Below are 16,630 nucleotides of genomic sequence, written 5' to 3'. Positions count from 1 at the left end.
ACACACTACACACATCACACACACACCACACACCACACACACATCACATACACACCACACACTACACAAACCCCACACACACCACACGCTACACACATCACACACACACCACACTCTATACACACACATCACACACACACCACACACTACACACATCACACACACACCACACACCACACACACATCACATACACACCACACACTACACAAACCTCACACACACCACACACTACACACATCACACACACACCACACTCTATACACACACATCACACACACACCACAAACCACACACATATCACACCACACACATCACATACACACCACACACTACACACTACACACATCACACACACACCACACACTACAGACACACACCACATGCTACACACACCATGCACATACCACAAACCACACACATACCACACACTACACACACCACACACACATCACACACTACACACACATCATGCATACACAGCACACACATCACACACACACCACACTCTATACACACACATCACACACACACCACACACTACACATATCACACACACACCACACACTACAGACACACACCACATGCTACACACACCATGCACATATCACAGACCACACACATACCACACACTACACACACTACACACACATCATGCATACACAGCACACACATCACACATACACATACCACATACACACCCCACACACACCACACAACACAGGTACACAGCACACACATCACACATACACATACCACATACACACCATACCACACACTACACACACTACACACACATCATGCATACACAGCACACAATCACACATACACATACCACATACACACCCCACACACACCACACAACACAGGTACACAGCACACACATCACACATACACATACCACATACACACCACACACCATACATACACAGCATACATATTACACATATACACACGACACACCACACACATGCCACATACCACACATACGCAGCACAGGCACACTACACATACCACATACACACTATACACCACACACATACCATACCACACATATACAGCATACATACACATACCACACACACACTACACACACCGCATACAAATCACATACCACATACACACCACATATATAACACACAGACACCATACATACATGCACCACACACCACACATACACTACACACACCACACACCACACATCCATGCACCACATATATGCTACACACACCACACATGCCACACATACGCAGCATACACAGCACACATACACACAGCACACACATACCACACACACCATGCACACCACACACTACACACATACACCGCACACACTGCACACACCACACACATACACCGCACACACTGCACACACCACACACATACACCACACACACACTACATACCACACACCACACATACACCATGAACACCACACACACCACACACATACACCACACACATACACTACACACACCGTACACACATCACACACAACATACGCACCACACGTACAATATACCCACCACACACACCACACATATACCACACACACCACGTAACACACTACACAAACCATATACACACCATGCACTACACATACACACAGAAACATTACACACACACCATATACCACACACCACACACACACACCATATACATGTTACAAGCCGCAAATATATCACACACACCACATACATACCACACAGGGATCACACACCACACACACTACAAATATACTATACACACACACCACATACACCACACACACCATACATGTGCACACATATCACACATATGCACTCACATCACACGTATACCTCCCACATATCACACACATACACACACCATACCTACGTATGAGCACGCACAGCACACACACATGCACACCGCTACCTCTGCCATCCCCACTGCTTGCTTGCTGCAGCCTCCTGACCTGGACATTCCTTAATCAGGTCCTGGCCCTCTTCCTCCTCAGCCCCTTTGTCCTGGCTGTTCCCTCTGCCTGGACATTCTTCCCTGGATGTCCTCACAGCTTTGTCCCCCACCTCTCTCAGGCCTGTTGGAATGTCACTTCATCCATGCAGCCTTCCTGGACCACCTCTCTAGGAAGATGTGCCCCTCCCTCCCACCTGATCCCTCAGCCCTTTGCCTTGCTTTGTTCTGCCTCAGGGCTCTTAGGACTGCCTGCCCCAAGCTGCACACTGATCTGTGCCTTTGCCTGTTGTCTTCTCAATCAGACTTTCTCTGAAATCCTCAGCATGGAAACCAGGCACAGCGCAAAGTAGACACTCATTGAGTATTTGTTGAAAGAACGGAAGATGAAAGCAACACCTGGTGTGGGTGGTGATAGTTCTACAGAATGACTTAGACAGGGAGGGTCCCAGAGAGAAGAAGAAGAGAGAAAGAGCTGAGCTGCTCAGGTCCCGTCCATTCATGTCGGACTCACCACTCTGTAGCTCATTCCACCTCCTTGGGGAGGAAGGTGGGGTGGGGAAAGAAGAGTGGGGAGAAGCCCTCTCTCCCACAATGTATGTTGTTTCATCTTGTTTCAGACTCATGCTTGTATGATTTTTGTCTTTATCCTTGTAATTTGAGTTTTGCCAGAATGTGTCTGGAAATGGTGCCCCTTTCATTAATTTTGCCTGAAACATGATATAATATTTCTATCTACTCCCTAAGTCTTCTCCAATTCCATGAAGATGTCTTATTTCTTATATTCTTATATCTGATTTCGTTATAGATTTTCTTGTTCTGCATTCTGGGAGAGCTTCTCAAATTCATAGTCAGGTCATTGATCAGGAATCAGTCATTGATCTGCAATGATGATTCTGTTCTTTTTGGCCTCAAGGCTGAATTTTAATTATGCAACTGCAACATTAGTTTCCTTTCAATACTTCTTTGTCTCCTCAGTCCCATCTCCAGGTCAAGATTGTGCCTCAAGACAATTCTCTTTCAACCTCAACCCCTTCTCTCCTAGGACGTTCTATTCTTTTTCCTCCTCGGGCCATGTCTTCTGGCTTTGTCTTCTAAACTTTTCTTCTGGTTCCTAGAGTAAATCATTTTCAGAAGCATGTATCTCCTCTGAATATTATGGATGTTTCATTCATTAATTCAACAATGCAATTTATTGACTGCCCACCCAGGGCTGAGCACTGAATTAGTCACAGGAGCATCCCAGGGCCAGCAAGTTCCTGTCCCCACAGATGATAGAATCGAATGTGGAAACTAAGCCATTATACAGGCAATTTTAATTAAGTGTGACAAGTGCCATAAATACAATATGTGCAGGTTACAGCACAGTGTATAGTATGAGCACACAACCGTGGCTGGGCAGAGAGGGAGAAGGTAGGCAGAGGTTGCTACCTGCTCTTATTCTGAGCTGTTGCTTTTTCTTAAATACTCATGTTATTGAATTTGGGTCCCTCCACCCCCAACTTTGGTCCCTGTCAATGAGCCATAAATGATACAGGCTTCTTGTGTGATGATAGTTGGGATGTCAGTTCCCCGTGTATTTCCTCTCACTGTCTATTTGGGTGCCATGCCAATCCCCTTTTAGGTCAATAGGCAGGTGACAGGTTGATGTACACAGCATCTGGTCCAATCTCTAGTGTGGCAAGGCAGGTCCTCTCGTGCCTAGCTACCAACATTAGGTATAATAGTCTATCCCCACTGCCTTACTTCTGACTTCCTGAACCAATCCGTTATTGTCCATGCAAAACCAAAATCTCCAGCAGGCATTGTTTTTTGGACCCTTCAGGAGTAAATATGTCCAGAGAGGACAATTTCTTCCAAAATGTGACCCCTTGCAGTACAAATTGGAATGCATTTGGTACAGTGCTTATGGGAAACTACGGAAGGCATGTTGCATTTCCAATGCTCTCTGGACACTGGGAGAGACAGCCTGGGTGATGTAGGCAGGTGGGGAATTCTGGGAACTTCCCCCACAGCTGACCTACTAGAATGTGGAGCCCGGAGAGCACCAATGAATCTGACTCTAAGGAAGGAAAAACAAAAATTCATTTATCAAAGGAAAGGAGAAAAAATGAAACTCAGGCTAGTGGAGAAGGAGAATACAGCAAGGTTTCAAGGAGTTCAGATAAATATTTAAACTTGGAAGGAATTACGAGTCTCCCAGAACGGCATGCATCATTAATTCCCAGGCAGTCAGGTTAACAATGAGCTGCGAGAGATGGCCTCTTGAATTATTCTTTTAATGGAGTTCCCAGGTTAAAGTAGATTTCATTTAAGGTCAATCAATAGACAATTTTACCCAGGCCTGGTGATTAAAAGAAAACCATAAAGAAGTCCTGTGACAGTAATCATTTTGGCTCAATCAGACCTTCCCTTAAACCTGCAAAGTCCTAGATGAAGGCCACAGCATGGGTTAGGGCAGGGGCTCCTGGTTCTATTTTCCATCAAGTCCCTCATCCTGAGTGAGTTTTAACTACCCTCGCCCCTTTAGCCAGATGGCTCACTCCACACCCCCAGGCAAAGAGAAGAAATTCATGCTTCTTTCCTTTCTGGTAGATGAAGCACATTGGAATAATTCAAATTAACAGCGTAGATCTAGCTTATTTCTTGAATTCCCAGTGATCGGTCACAGTGAATTAGCATGAGTCAGAATTTTAGTTTGACAGAAGTGATTATATTAGGCTCCCTGTGAGTCTCTGGGTCTCTCCAACTCTCCTTCTTTATTAGAAGTAGCCTCAGGAAATCAGGAGGAAATGAGATGCCCATGAACGTGTATCTCAGTGATCCACCATTGACTTGGTTAGGAAATTAGGGGTAGAGGAGGGTTCCTAGAAAATGAAATTGCCTTCAGGTCTTGCCAATTGCTTCAAGGGCTTGCAAAATGCATCAAGGATTTATAACATTGGAAGGAAAGGGGGCTTTCCTTTCTCCATCATTTATCTTCAGGGAGTCAGTGGAACCAACGTTCTTTCTTTGAACGGTGGGTCCTTAAGAGGGAAATATTGACTCTTTCTTTCCTTTTTCTTTCTTTTCTTAATAGTCCAGGACTTTTCCTACAAGCGTGTTTTACCTGATCCAGCATTTTGAGTTTATTAGACAGGATTTTTCCAAGGCTTGCTATTTATTTTCACAGTCTCACTTTTCACCAATTCAAGAGAATGAAGAAGAAAGATCCTTGTTGCCATGTGGTTATTTTGAATAAATTAGGCTTTACAGGGGCTGCTGGTTTCCAGTTCACACACGCAATCGAACTCTGCTGTAGTTTCCATATTTATAAAAAACCCCTGCTGTGAAGCTAACAAGGAAAAAGCCTCTGAATCTCTTCTTTCTGCTTATCGAGAATCAAAATAGAAACAAGGAATGTTTGAAATAATACAGAAATGGCACTGAGGAATGTGAACATTCTAGGGGGGAAGGGAATAAATTAGGTGTTGTTGGGGGTTGCTTGTGCATGTGAATATGAAGATTGATATTCATAGACTCATTAACCACGACGTTAGGGGGCTAGAGATTTGATTTAATCCTTGATATTTTTATTTTCATAAAGGTCAGAGAAAAAAGGTGTTTCCTTTGGAGACAAGAATAGCTTCTTGAAAGACTTTAGTTATTATTGCTCTTGAAAAGGTTCGTGATCACTTTTGAATACGTTATTATAATGATAGATGAGGAACAGTGACAAAGAAAATAGAAGCCTAATTTTTGATTCCCTTGAAATTTTCAGCTCTAAAGAAGCTTGGCAGTGACTCTAAGAATACTACTGGGCTCTCTCAGTCACACTGAAGCATCTTTTCTGAGTTGAGACATAGGTGAAAATGTGTGCGTGCCTACACGCAAAGCGTGATATTCACATGCACTTTCTTAAACATGTAGCATCAGCATTTGAAAGGCTTATCAAAAAAAAAAAAAGAGAAAAAGCTGGAATTCAAATTCAGAAACTAGAAAGCAGCTGCAGAAATACCTAGGCGTGATTCTGTAGAGATACTGGCTCCCTCTCCATGCATTGATCTCAGAACTTGACAACGGAGAAATACATCTCTATCATTCTTTTTGCCTAAAGTATTATATATACTTGAAGGCTACATTGTGTTTTATTTTCCAACTCTGCCAAGATTCAATCTACTGGTATTGAATATCCACCAAAAGAATGCTAGACTATTACAAAACATGCACAAAAGAGGTACAGAAAACCCATAAGCCTTATTCTATCTCCAACTCTGACAGCAATAAAACACCGACTTCACCCTTTTCACTCTGAGATTCTGACTAATAAGTAGAGACAGAGGAGAAAGTGAAATTGAATCTCAATTATAAGAGATATAAGAGAATGACTGTTTTTATTGCAGTTGTAGAGTTTGGTCTTTTCTATGCTTTACTTAATTCTGTTACTAAAAAAAAAAAAAAAAAAAATCTTTTTTGTTTAAATTCAGCTGCAAGAGCCTAAAGAGGTTTGAATAGTGGCACACTGTAATAAATCATTTTAAAAGGGAAAACATTTCACAAAAGTAAATCGGAGTCATTTCCCTACCTTAGAACTTGAGTTTCCATTACTTCCAGGAGGTTTTCAACTTCAGGATGAATAGAGTCACCAGAAGAATAATTTATTTCAGTGTAAAGTTGGCCATATGAATGAGTATGGAATTTGTAACAGAGTAAAATAATAGGACATTTAATACTGCTTGTCAAAGAGTGCTTACCCCATTCAGCCTGTGAAGATATATTACTTGGAGAACCAGATTGTCAAGAGAATTGAGGATCTGGAGGACTTACAGGGTTAGGGCTTGGCTTCCAATACAGCCACCCGATCAACATATTGACTATTGCTTGGCCCTTTGGGAACTATTGGGCGGCTGATCCAATTTGAGATGAAAAACAAAAGAAGAAGAATCTACAATGTAGAAGAAAAGGCAGAGTGACAAAAACCCATCATTAGAAAGAAGTCATGTTAATTCCTTGCCCATGGTCTCGTAACATATTTTAATGACTTCCTGTACCTTCTGGTTAAAACTCAAGCTTTGCAGCCTGGCAACAATTTCCATCCGGTTTCCCTTGCCTGTACTTTTACAAGCTGCTTCTCCTTCACCTCATTCGTATTCAATGTCTGGGACTCAGTTCAAGGCTCTTACTTTGGAAACATTCCCTGACTTTCCTTGCCGATCCCCTCTCCAGTTTTCTTCTTTCACATTACCATACCACCTTGAGTTTACACGGCACAAAATCCACGGCTCATCAGTGTTCTTTTATGCCCCTACTTCATCATAAGCTCCTAACTCTAAAGGACTGGTTCCTCCATCTCCTATTGGTTGCACTGTGCCAGGTCGTGTCCACTCACCACTGCAGACCCTTTCTCCAGCCTTCTCCTGCCTGCTCTGTGCCCCGGGCTGAAGCCACAGGCAGGGAGTGCTCTCTAGCTTCTAGTTGGGAAGACGCCAATGAAAACTGGAGCATAGGCCAGGCACCATGGCTCATCATGCCTATAATCCCAGTACTTTGGGAGGCCGCGGCAGGTGGATCACTTGGGGTCAGGGGTTCGAGACCAGCCTGGCCAACATGGTGAAACCCCATCTCTACTAAAATTACAAAAATTAGCTGGGTGTGGTGGTGGGTGCCTGTAATCCCAGCTACTTGGCGGGCTGAGGCAGGAGAATCGCTTGAGCCCTGGAGGTAGAGGTTGCAGTGAACTGAGATCAGGCCACAGAACAAGATTCTGTCTCAAAATAAAAAATAAAATAAAATAAAATAAAAGGAAAAAGAAAAAAAAATGGAGAGTGGAGGGTAGGAAGAGATAGGAGTCTGGGTACTAATTCTCCTGGGTCCCTCCCTCCATCCATGGTTTGGCCAAGGCAGGAAGCCCCTGTCTAAGTAGCCTTTTTGCTACAGTGACAGTTCCCCAGGTTCTAGAACCCCTTCTTCCCCTTCCTTTTCAGGCCTGGGGACCTAGGGACAGTGACAGCTTCCCACTCTTGCCTGTCCTAGGTGCTTTGTCATCCTTTGTTGATTTTCTTAACGCTGCAGCAGCACGGTAAACAGTTCCCTCGTTAAACCCTCCGCAATTAACCTTATTGACGATACCATTGCTTTTCTGCCAAGATCCTAACCAATGCATTGCCAACAGAGTCCCCAGCAAATCTAGGAATCTGTAAATATTTGGTGAATGTATTTTATAAAACTAAGATCATGCCAAAGTGGACATCGGGTGACTGGAGTTCTGATGCCAGCTCTAGCTCAGGCAAGTCATATGAGTTCAGGCAATGCTACAAGCCCCCACCTCTCAACTTTTCCCAAATATGAAAAGGAAGCTTAGATGCAGAGCCCCCTTCTACACTCCCCATCACTGCTAAGTGCACCTCTCTTGCACATCTCGCTTTTGAGGTGGATGCTCACTTCTCTCCCCCACCCAAGTCTTAGGTAGGAAGAAGGCTGCCTTGAGGCTCTGCCATGGGATCGATTCCTCCTAAGCTAGAAGATATTGATCCTGTGACAATTGCTGTCCTGCCTTTCTTTCTGGGAGGAGCTGGCTGTAGGTGCCCGGATTGTGCAAAAGGGAGGTATTTCTGAATAACAATGGTGCATTGTCTCATTATCGATTGTTCTGCAGTCTAACTGGGTTAGATCGGGTGCACATTTCAGACCCCTCCCAAGCAAACCAAATCCTTTAAAGAGAGAGAGGCAGGTGTAGACAGAACAGAGTTATTTTATTTCATAAGAAGATACTGAGCTCCTGATCAGTTACAGTTTTATTTCTTTTTGAATACTAAAAATGACTCATGGCCACAGTCCTGGCAATGACCCTGGCTTGGCCCTAGTGGCTTGGGCCTCAGTTGTGCTCCAAGCCTTGTCCTTGCCAGCCTGTCCTGAAACCCTCACTGAGCTTAGCAGGGTGTTCATGTCTCCTGGGAATGTTCTGCACCTGGCTGAGCTCTGCATCTGGCTACCTTCTCTGGTAGGCACAGTAGCAGAGGCCCACCACACTGTTCAAGGCACACGATGTTTCATTAATCAAAAATGTTTTAATTTCTTTTAAACCTAGAAAAACGTGAATAAAATAAGTGAATTCATATAATAATGAATTAAGTTGCATTATATGTCTTTATGTCAATGTGTTTGTAAAATATAGTTTTTAATATTTTCTATGAAGGAGAAGACCACAAAGGCAAAAGCACCTAGGGCCCCCAAGTCATGATGCTACCCTGCCCTGCAGAATGCCAGCAATGAAGTGTTCCTTGGGCAAATAAAATCTGGGAACTCAAAAGCCACACCTCCCTTAGGAAAGTCATATCCTACGCTAGCACATCAAAGGGCCAGAGCTGTGCTGCAGTGGGAAAATCTGTTTCACTTCCTTTAAGCCAACTATTCCCAAACGTACTTGCACACAGAACACTTGCAGAAACCCGACCTAAACTTTACTTATAGTTTTATTTCTCTTTTCAACCTATATAGCTTCTCAAAACTTAAGTAGTACAACCTTATATTTATTTTTTAAATGTCCCTTGGGAAATTTATAGTTATAAATGCCTATTTTTTAAAAGAAGCAAGATCTCAAATTAATAACCTAGACTTCCACTTTAAGGAATTAGAAAACCAAAAGCAAACTAAACTCCAAGCAAGCAGAAGGAAGGAAATAATAAAAACTGGAACAGAAATACATGAAAGATAGAATAGAAAGACAACAGAGAAAATCAAAGAAACCAAAGGTTGGTTCTTTCAAAAGATCAGCAAAATTGATAAACTTTTACCCTTATAAAGAAAAATGAAGACTCAAATGACTTAAACCAGGAATGAAAGAGTAGACACTACTACCCACCTTATAAAATAAGACAGATTATGAATAAAACAGACTATGAGGAAATACGCACATTGTATGTCAACAGATGATATAGCCTCGATGAAATGGGAACATTCCTGGAAGACACAAACCACAGAAACAGAGTCAAGAAGAAATTGAAAAATCTAAATAGACTTATAACAGGTAGAGAGATGAAATTCTAATTTTAAAAAATTCCCACAAAGAAAAGCCCAAGCCCAAATGGATTCACTGGTAAATTCTACTAAAAGTTTAAAGAAGAATAAATACCAATTCTTCACAGACTTTTTCATAACCTAAAAAGAGCATCTGGAAAAAAAAAAAAAAGCCCACAGTTAACATGATACTTAATGGTGAAAGAATGAATGTTTTCCCTCCAAGATCAGAAATAAGACAAATATATTCATTCTCACTACTCCCATTTAACATTATACTAGAGGTTCTAGCCAGTGCAATTAAGCAAGAGAAAAAAAAAAAAAACCAATATCTAGGTTAGAAAAGTAGATCTATTTGCAGATGCCATGACCTAGTATATAGGAAATCCTAAGGAATGACTCACACATGTACTCAAAACCACCAGAATTAACAGATAAGTTATATAAAGTTATAAGATACAAGATCGATCTTGCATCTTACGAGATCGATCTTGTATCTTACGTCAAGATATAAGATACAAAATCAATTCTATTTCTATACATTAGCAATGAACTATCCAGAAATAAAATTTTAAAAACAATTCCTTTTAGATGGGAATCAAAAAGAATAAAATACTTTGGTATAAAGTCAACAACAGAAGTGCAAGAACTCTACACTAAGAACTACAAAACATGTTGATAGAAATTAAGGAAGACTGAGATAGATGACAATAGTCTCCCATGATCATGAATTGAAAGAGTTAATATTGATAAATGGTAATACTCCCCGAAGTGACCTACAGATTCAACACAATCCCTAACAAAATCCCAGCTGTAATCAGTCTAAGCAATGGAAGATTATTCAGCCACAAAAAGGAAGGACTGATCCGTGCTACAACATGGGTACACCTTGAAAACATTCTGCAAAGTGAAAGAATCCAGTCATATTGTATGATTTCACTTACATGAAATATGCAGAATAGCCAAATCAATAGAAACAGCAGATCAGTTGTTCCTGGGACCAAAGGAGGGGAGAATGAAGACAGACTAGTAATGACTACAGATTTTGAGGGTTGGGTAGTGAAGTTTTGAAATTAGTTCGTGGTGATGGTTGTACTACTCTTTGAACATACTAAAAGCCACTGAAGTGTAGATTTTAAAAAGGGTTAATTTTATGATATGTGAATTATATCTTAATAAAGCTGTTGTTTTTTTTTTTAATGTCCCCTGAGAGTCACTGCCAGGAATGCCCCTCGTGGGTCTGTTCCAGTATTTAATGAAATCTGTGCTTGTCCTCTCCAACCCCTTTGGGACATTCCTCTGCTAATTCTGCATCTTTCCAGACTGAAGAGTCTCGATATCTTCATTCATTTACTCACTGATGCATTCATTCACCACATATCAACTGAATTGTGCTTTGTGCTAGACCCAAAGGCACAATAGTTTTGAAGAAGACAGACCTGATCCTTGTCCTCAGATGAACTTACAGTCCAGCATACATGCACTTAGAATTAAATTCTGATTTCTGGGTTTTTTTAGGTCATCTCTTGCAGGGTAAGGGCAGGAATAGGAGGTAGAGAAACCACGAGCTCTCTTCTTTAGAGCCCTCTGTTCAGGTCTCCAGTAAACCCTACTCCTAGGGGCCTACCAAAATGTTGCTTTCTAGCAAACGGTCAGTTTGAAAGGTTTACCTTTTATGCTTCCTCTATTTTAAGTTGAGGACTAAACTAAACTAAACCTCCAACGTCTGCTGGGCTCCTGGAATGTCCTGAGCACTATGTGATGACCACAGCATCCCTGCAAGGTGGGTCAGAGCAACAGAAAGAGTAAAATACAGACACTGACAGACACTTACTATGTGCCTGGTACCATGCAGGGCTTTTACAAGCATCATCTCATTCCATCCTCCCACTAACTTTATGATCTCTGTTTTATGAACACCCTTCAGAGAGAGTTGCCCAATGACACAGTTAATGAGTTGACAGCCAGAGCTTTCACTTCAGCTTCACCTGGCTCTAAAACCTATGATCATTCTTCTCTCCTGTGCTTCTTGGATCTGCCTTCAGAATACCTAAATGCCTTTCAGACCCAAATGAATGAACCTCTAATGCAGGCTCAGGGGTCCTGGGGCAGGTAGGTGGAATATGGGCGGTTCACATTTCTGGCTCCTGCACCCACCAGCTAAGTGCTTTTGCTTCCATTTCCTCCTCTAGGAAATGGGTCAATAGCAATGCCAATCTCAGAGAGGTATTATTAAGAAACAATGAACTGATATGTGTAGAGTGCTTAGAGCATATCCTGGCTGTACTAGATGATCAATAAGTATTCGTTGTGATTCCGCATCAAAACACACAGACTTAACAGCAGTTATGAATCCTCTACCTGATTGACTTACCAGATGCTGGCTACCATGCTGGACATTCACCATCTCCCATGTCCAACCCTTCTAACCCCTATGCAAGCAGAGAATAGTTATTATTCCCATTTTACAGATGAGAAATCCAAGGCTAAAATCGCAAAGGCTAAGATGCAAGCCAGATTTGATGAACCTATGCTAATACCCTCCTCCTCTTAGAGCCAGGGGCTCACTGCATTCCTCAGAACTTGGAATCACATCCTTCTCCAGAAAACTTCCCACACTGTGGTCTGATCACATCATGGTATCTAAACAACCCTGGACATAGCGGTGAGCTGTAACCTGGGCCAGCACAAGGGTGAGGCAAGAGAGGCACGTAGGACACAACATTTAAGGAAGCCCTCACTCTCAAGGTTGCACAGGGCCAGGGCTGACCTCCGAGGTTTCACACTTCCTTAAATGTCGTGTCCTAGTCGATTTGATTGATTCACACTAATCCAGACCCTGAATGTATCTCCAATCAAGAAGTCCCCAGAAGGGCCGGGCGCGGTGGCTCAAGCCTGTAATCCCAGCACTTTGGGAGGCCGAGACGGGCGGATCACGAGGTCAGGAGATCAAGACCATCCTGGCTAACCGGTGAAACCCCGTCTCTAGTAAAAAAAAATACAAAAAAATAGCCGGGCGAGGTGGCGAGCGTCTGTAGTCCCAGCTACTCAGGAGGCTGAGGCAGGAGAATGGCGGGAACCCGGGAGGCGGAGCTTGCAGTGAGCCGTGATCCGGCCACTGCACTCCAGCCTGGGCGACAGAGCGAGACTCCGTCTCAAAAAAAAAAAAAAAGAAGTCCCCAGAGCTTGTCATAATGAGGACAAAGTATCACGGTTTGTGTTTGTAGTTGACAATTACCTTGTCTTTGAACAACAAAATGGAAACAGACTCGGGGGTAGTGTGGAAGGAAGACTCTGTGGAGTCTGGTATAATTTGGAGGCTGGCACTGGCCACATTTACCATCAATTTAAAGCTGGGAGAGAGAGAAGTTGGAAGAAAGCCGATGGCCTTGAGTTAAAATGCAACAGGATGTTAGAAAAGATAGGAGAATTCATGGAAACAAGTGAAAACCAGCCTAATGAGGATTAATGAAATGCCAAGCATTTTCTCTTGTGGAGAAAGAAGCCACTGAGTAAGCACTTCCAACAAGCGAGTTCTCTTTGGCAAACTTTATTACAGAAAGGAAGCCAGGAGAAGATGCAACACGGAGTGGAAGCAGCTGATACAATGGGATCTGCTACTCAAGGGGGAGATGAAAGCTATCTGGGAGGAAGAATTATTTGTAGGAAGAGAAGCTAATCAGGGGCAATGGACTTCATCAGGGAACATGCATCAGCAATGCCCATCTTCCAGTCAAAGCTTTGAATTAACATAATCCTCTGTAATTGTCTAAATTCCAGAGTTCTTTGCAAACGTTAATGAAGAATTTCCTGCCCCACCCTCTGAGGTAAAGCGCTGTAGGATAAATTTATTCTCCCTAACGGCCAAACTCATGTTCAGGTGGAGGCCAACAGATTAAAGGTTTTAAGTGCTTGTATTAACTAGAATTATTTTGGTTGCAAGTGATAGAGCATGACTTGAACTAGCATAAACAGAAAGGAGACCTGATTAGGTTACAGGGTGTCCCTGGAAACCCAAGGGTAGTGAAGAGCTGAGCCTTAGGAAGCAAATACCACCAAAAACTGTAGCTCGGGAGGGAACTAGGGATGCCTCCTACTTCCTCGTGCCTTTTATGCTTCTGTGTAAAGGGGTTTTTCTGCTTCTCTGCCTACCTCTTAGGAAATGGCCACCTCGAATAACTCCCCACTTGAAGCCTCTCCTGTTTCCAAGAACAGCCATGCCGATAGGCATCTCTTGGTCTCATTCTAAACTCCCAGAGAAAAGGCTCATGGGCCAGCCTAGGCCAGTGGCCATCCATGAACCAATCAACTGTGGCCAGGAGAGTGGGTCTGAACATGGTTCCTCCCCTTCTAAGCAAGTGGATGGAACAAGGAAAGGGCAGGTTCTAGAAGACAGGTCCTAGGCAGATAAGCCAATAGATGTCTACTATGCTTCTTCCTTCTGTGACATGTGATATCATCCACAATTGTGTGGCAATAATTGACTAAAGCTACGAAAACCTGAGATTGAATGCTCGAAAGTTCACTAGCGTTGAAGACATCATGCTAAGTGAAGTAAAACAGACACAAAAGGACAAATACTCCATGATTCCACTTATCTGAGATCCCTAGAGTAATCAAATTCATAGAGACAGAAAGTGGGACAGTGGTGACGAGAAGGTGTTTGAACCAAAGTGCTTCATGCCACTGAACTGTGCACTTAAAAGTGGCTAAGATAGAAATCTTATGTATATTTTACAACAATAAAAAAATACAAAAAAAAAGTGACCTAGATGGTGAGGAGGACAGGTCAGAAAGATGATACCACTTGGGCCCATAATGATATGTTTTTGTGCATCTGTGCCTAGCAATGGGTTATTCTCTTTGCTTAAGAGGACATGTTTTTTCTTCTTGGAAAACTCTTAGTCAGTCTTCAAGGCCCAACTGATATTTCTTAAACCAGGCTTCACTCTCCCATGGAGACTTAATCACATCCTTCCTATATTTCTACAGCAGTATATATGTCATATGATGCTATTGCTATGCATCACATGCCATGATCATCGTTTATACCTTTGTCTCTCCCACTGGCCTGTGAATTCCAGAGCAGAACCGTGAGAACAGTATCATATGGTGATTCAGACAGCAGACTGCAGAGCCCCAAATTGCAGTTTTGCTGCGCACTCACCTATAACCTTGAGCAAATTGCTTTCTGTGCCTCAGTCTCTTCAACTGCCAAAGTAGGGATCATCATTATACTTACCTGGGTGAGTGTTGTGAGGATTCAATGAGGAGGCCCACATAAAGCATGGTATGGATTGCTGACACATCGTAAGTGCCCAATAAATTTTAGCTCTCATTGTTATCACTCACTGTCAAACACGGCGCCAGGGACAGTGCTTTAGAACGGATGAACAAAATAAGGAAAGAAATAAAACTCTGGGTATGTATATATAAATTGTCAGCTATGACAAAAACAAATGGAGCCAAGATTAAATAGGAAAAGATATGGTGGCTGCCTATTAGACCTGACAGTGGTCTCAGCTTTGCAAAGGAGGCTGTCTGTATTATTTCCAAGTGCCATTCAGGAAAGATTAGGCTGAGCCCTAGTGAGAACACTGGGAAGGTTAAGCAGCCATCCCATTGTGGTGCATCTGCATAAATTAGGCACCCAGATCATCCCTTCCAAACATAGATTTTCATTTCCCTTCTTCCACAATCTGCAGAGAACAGATTGGCACTTAAATATGTACATTGCCTTTCTATTTCCCCAGAGAAAGAGATTGATAAAGCCCCTGTTGATTTGCAGAGCATGGGTTTCATTGTGGGCCAGGTCGTCATTTTCAGTACTGAATCTCTTGCTTTCTGGACCACACTACTGCATAAGATCCCTTTCCAAACCCCTTTTATTTTTATTTTGAACCATTCTGACTTTGGGGCCCATAATGATGCTAAAGAAAATTCTCATTTCAGTAGAATGGGGGCTTTGTTCCCTATCACGATCGTCCATCTTGGTAAAATGACTTACAACAGCTGCTCAGAGAAGTAAAACCTGATAGAAACAGAGTCTGCATAGATATAAACATAAACATTAGTTTCTATGGAAACAAAAGTTGCCGAGCGATGGCTAGAAGACCTAAAGAGCCTGTATTCCAGGAATCAAGTGCTAAATATATAGTCAATGCATCCGCCAGGGATCACACCAGTAATGCAGAATTCTTTTTGAGAGTGGAACAGAGTGCATATAAGATTTTGGCTAAAATAGACACCACCTACCAGAATCAATATGAAGGAGAGCTGTCTTTTCTTCCCCAAATTGAAACCATATTTCTTTTCTTAATTGAAAGCCTTGGGGCAATGAATCGAACACTGATGGAATTCAGTCGACAATTACATCCATGGGCACCTCATTCTGATCTCACACTGAAACTCTGAAGGTCTAATAAAAATTTGACATAAAAAAATACAAAAAAATTAGCCGGACATGGTGGCAGGTGCCTGTAGTCTCAGCTACTCTAGAGGCTGAAGCAGGACAATGGCGTGAACCCAGGAGGCGGAGCTTGTAGTGAGCCGAGATCACACCACTGCTCTCCAGCCTGGGTGACAGAGCGAGACTCCATTTCAAAAAAAAAAAAATAGTGACGTTGCAGTACTTGGAGCAAAATCTTCCCAAAACGCTCTCAAATGAACCCAATTCTTGTGACGCCCCAGTACCCTGCATCC

This window comes from Mandrillus leucophaeus, unplaced genomic scaffold (genome assembly GCF_000951045.1).
Source record: "Mandrillus leucophaeus isolate KB7577 unplaced genomic scaffold, Mleu.le_1.0 Scaffold52, whole genome shotgun sequence".
NCBI lineage: Eukaryota > Metazoa > Chordata > Mammalia > Primates > Cercopithecidae > Mandrillus > Mandrillus leucophaeus.
Note: the sequence above shows the minus strand (reverse complement) of the source record.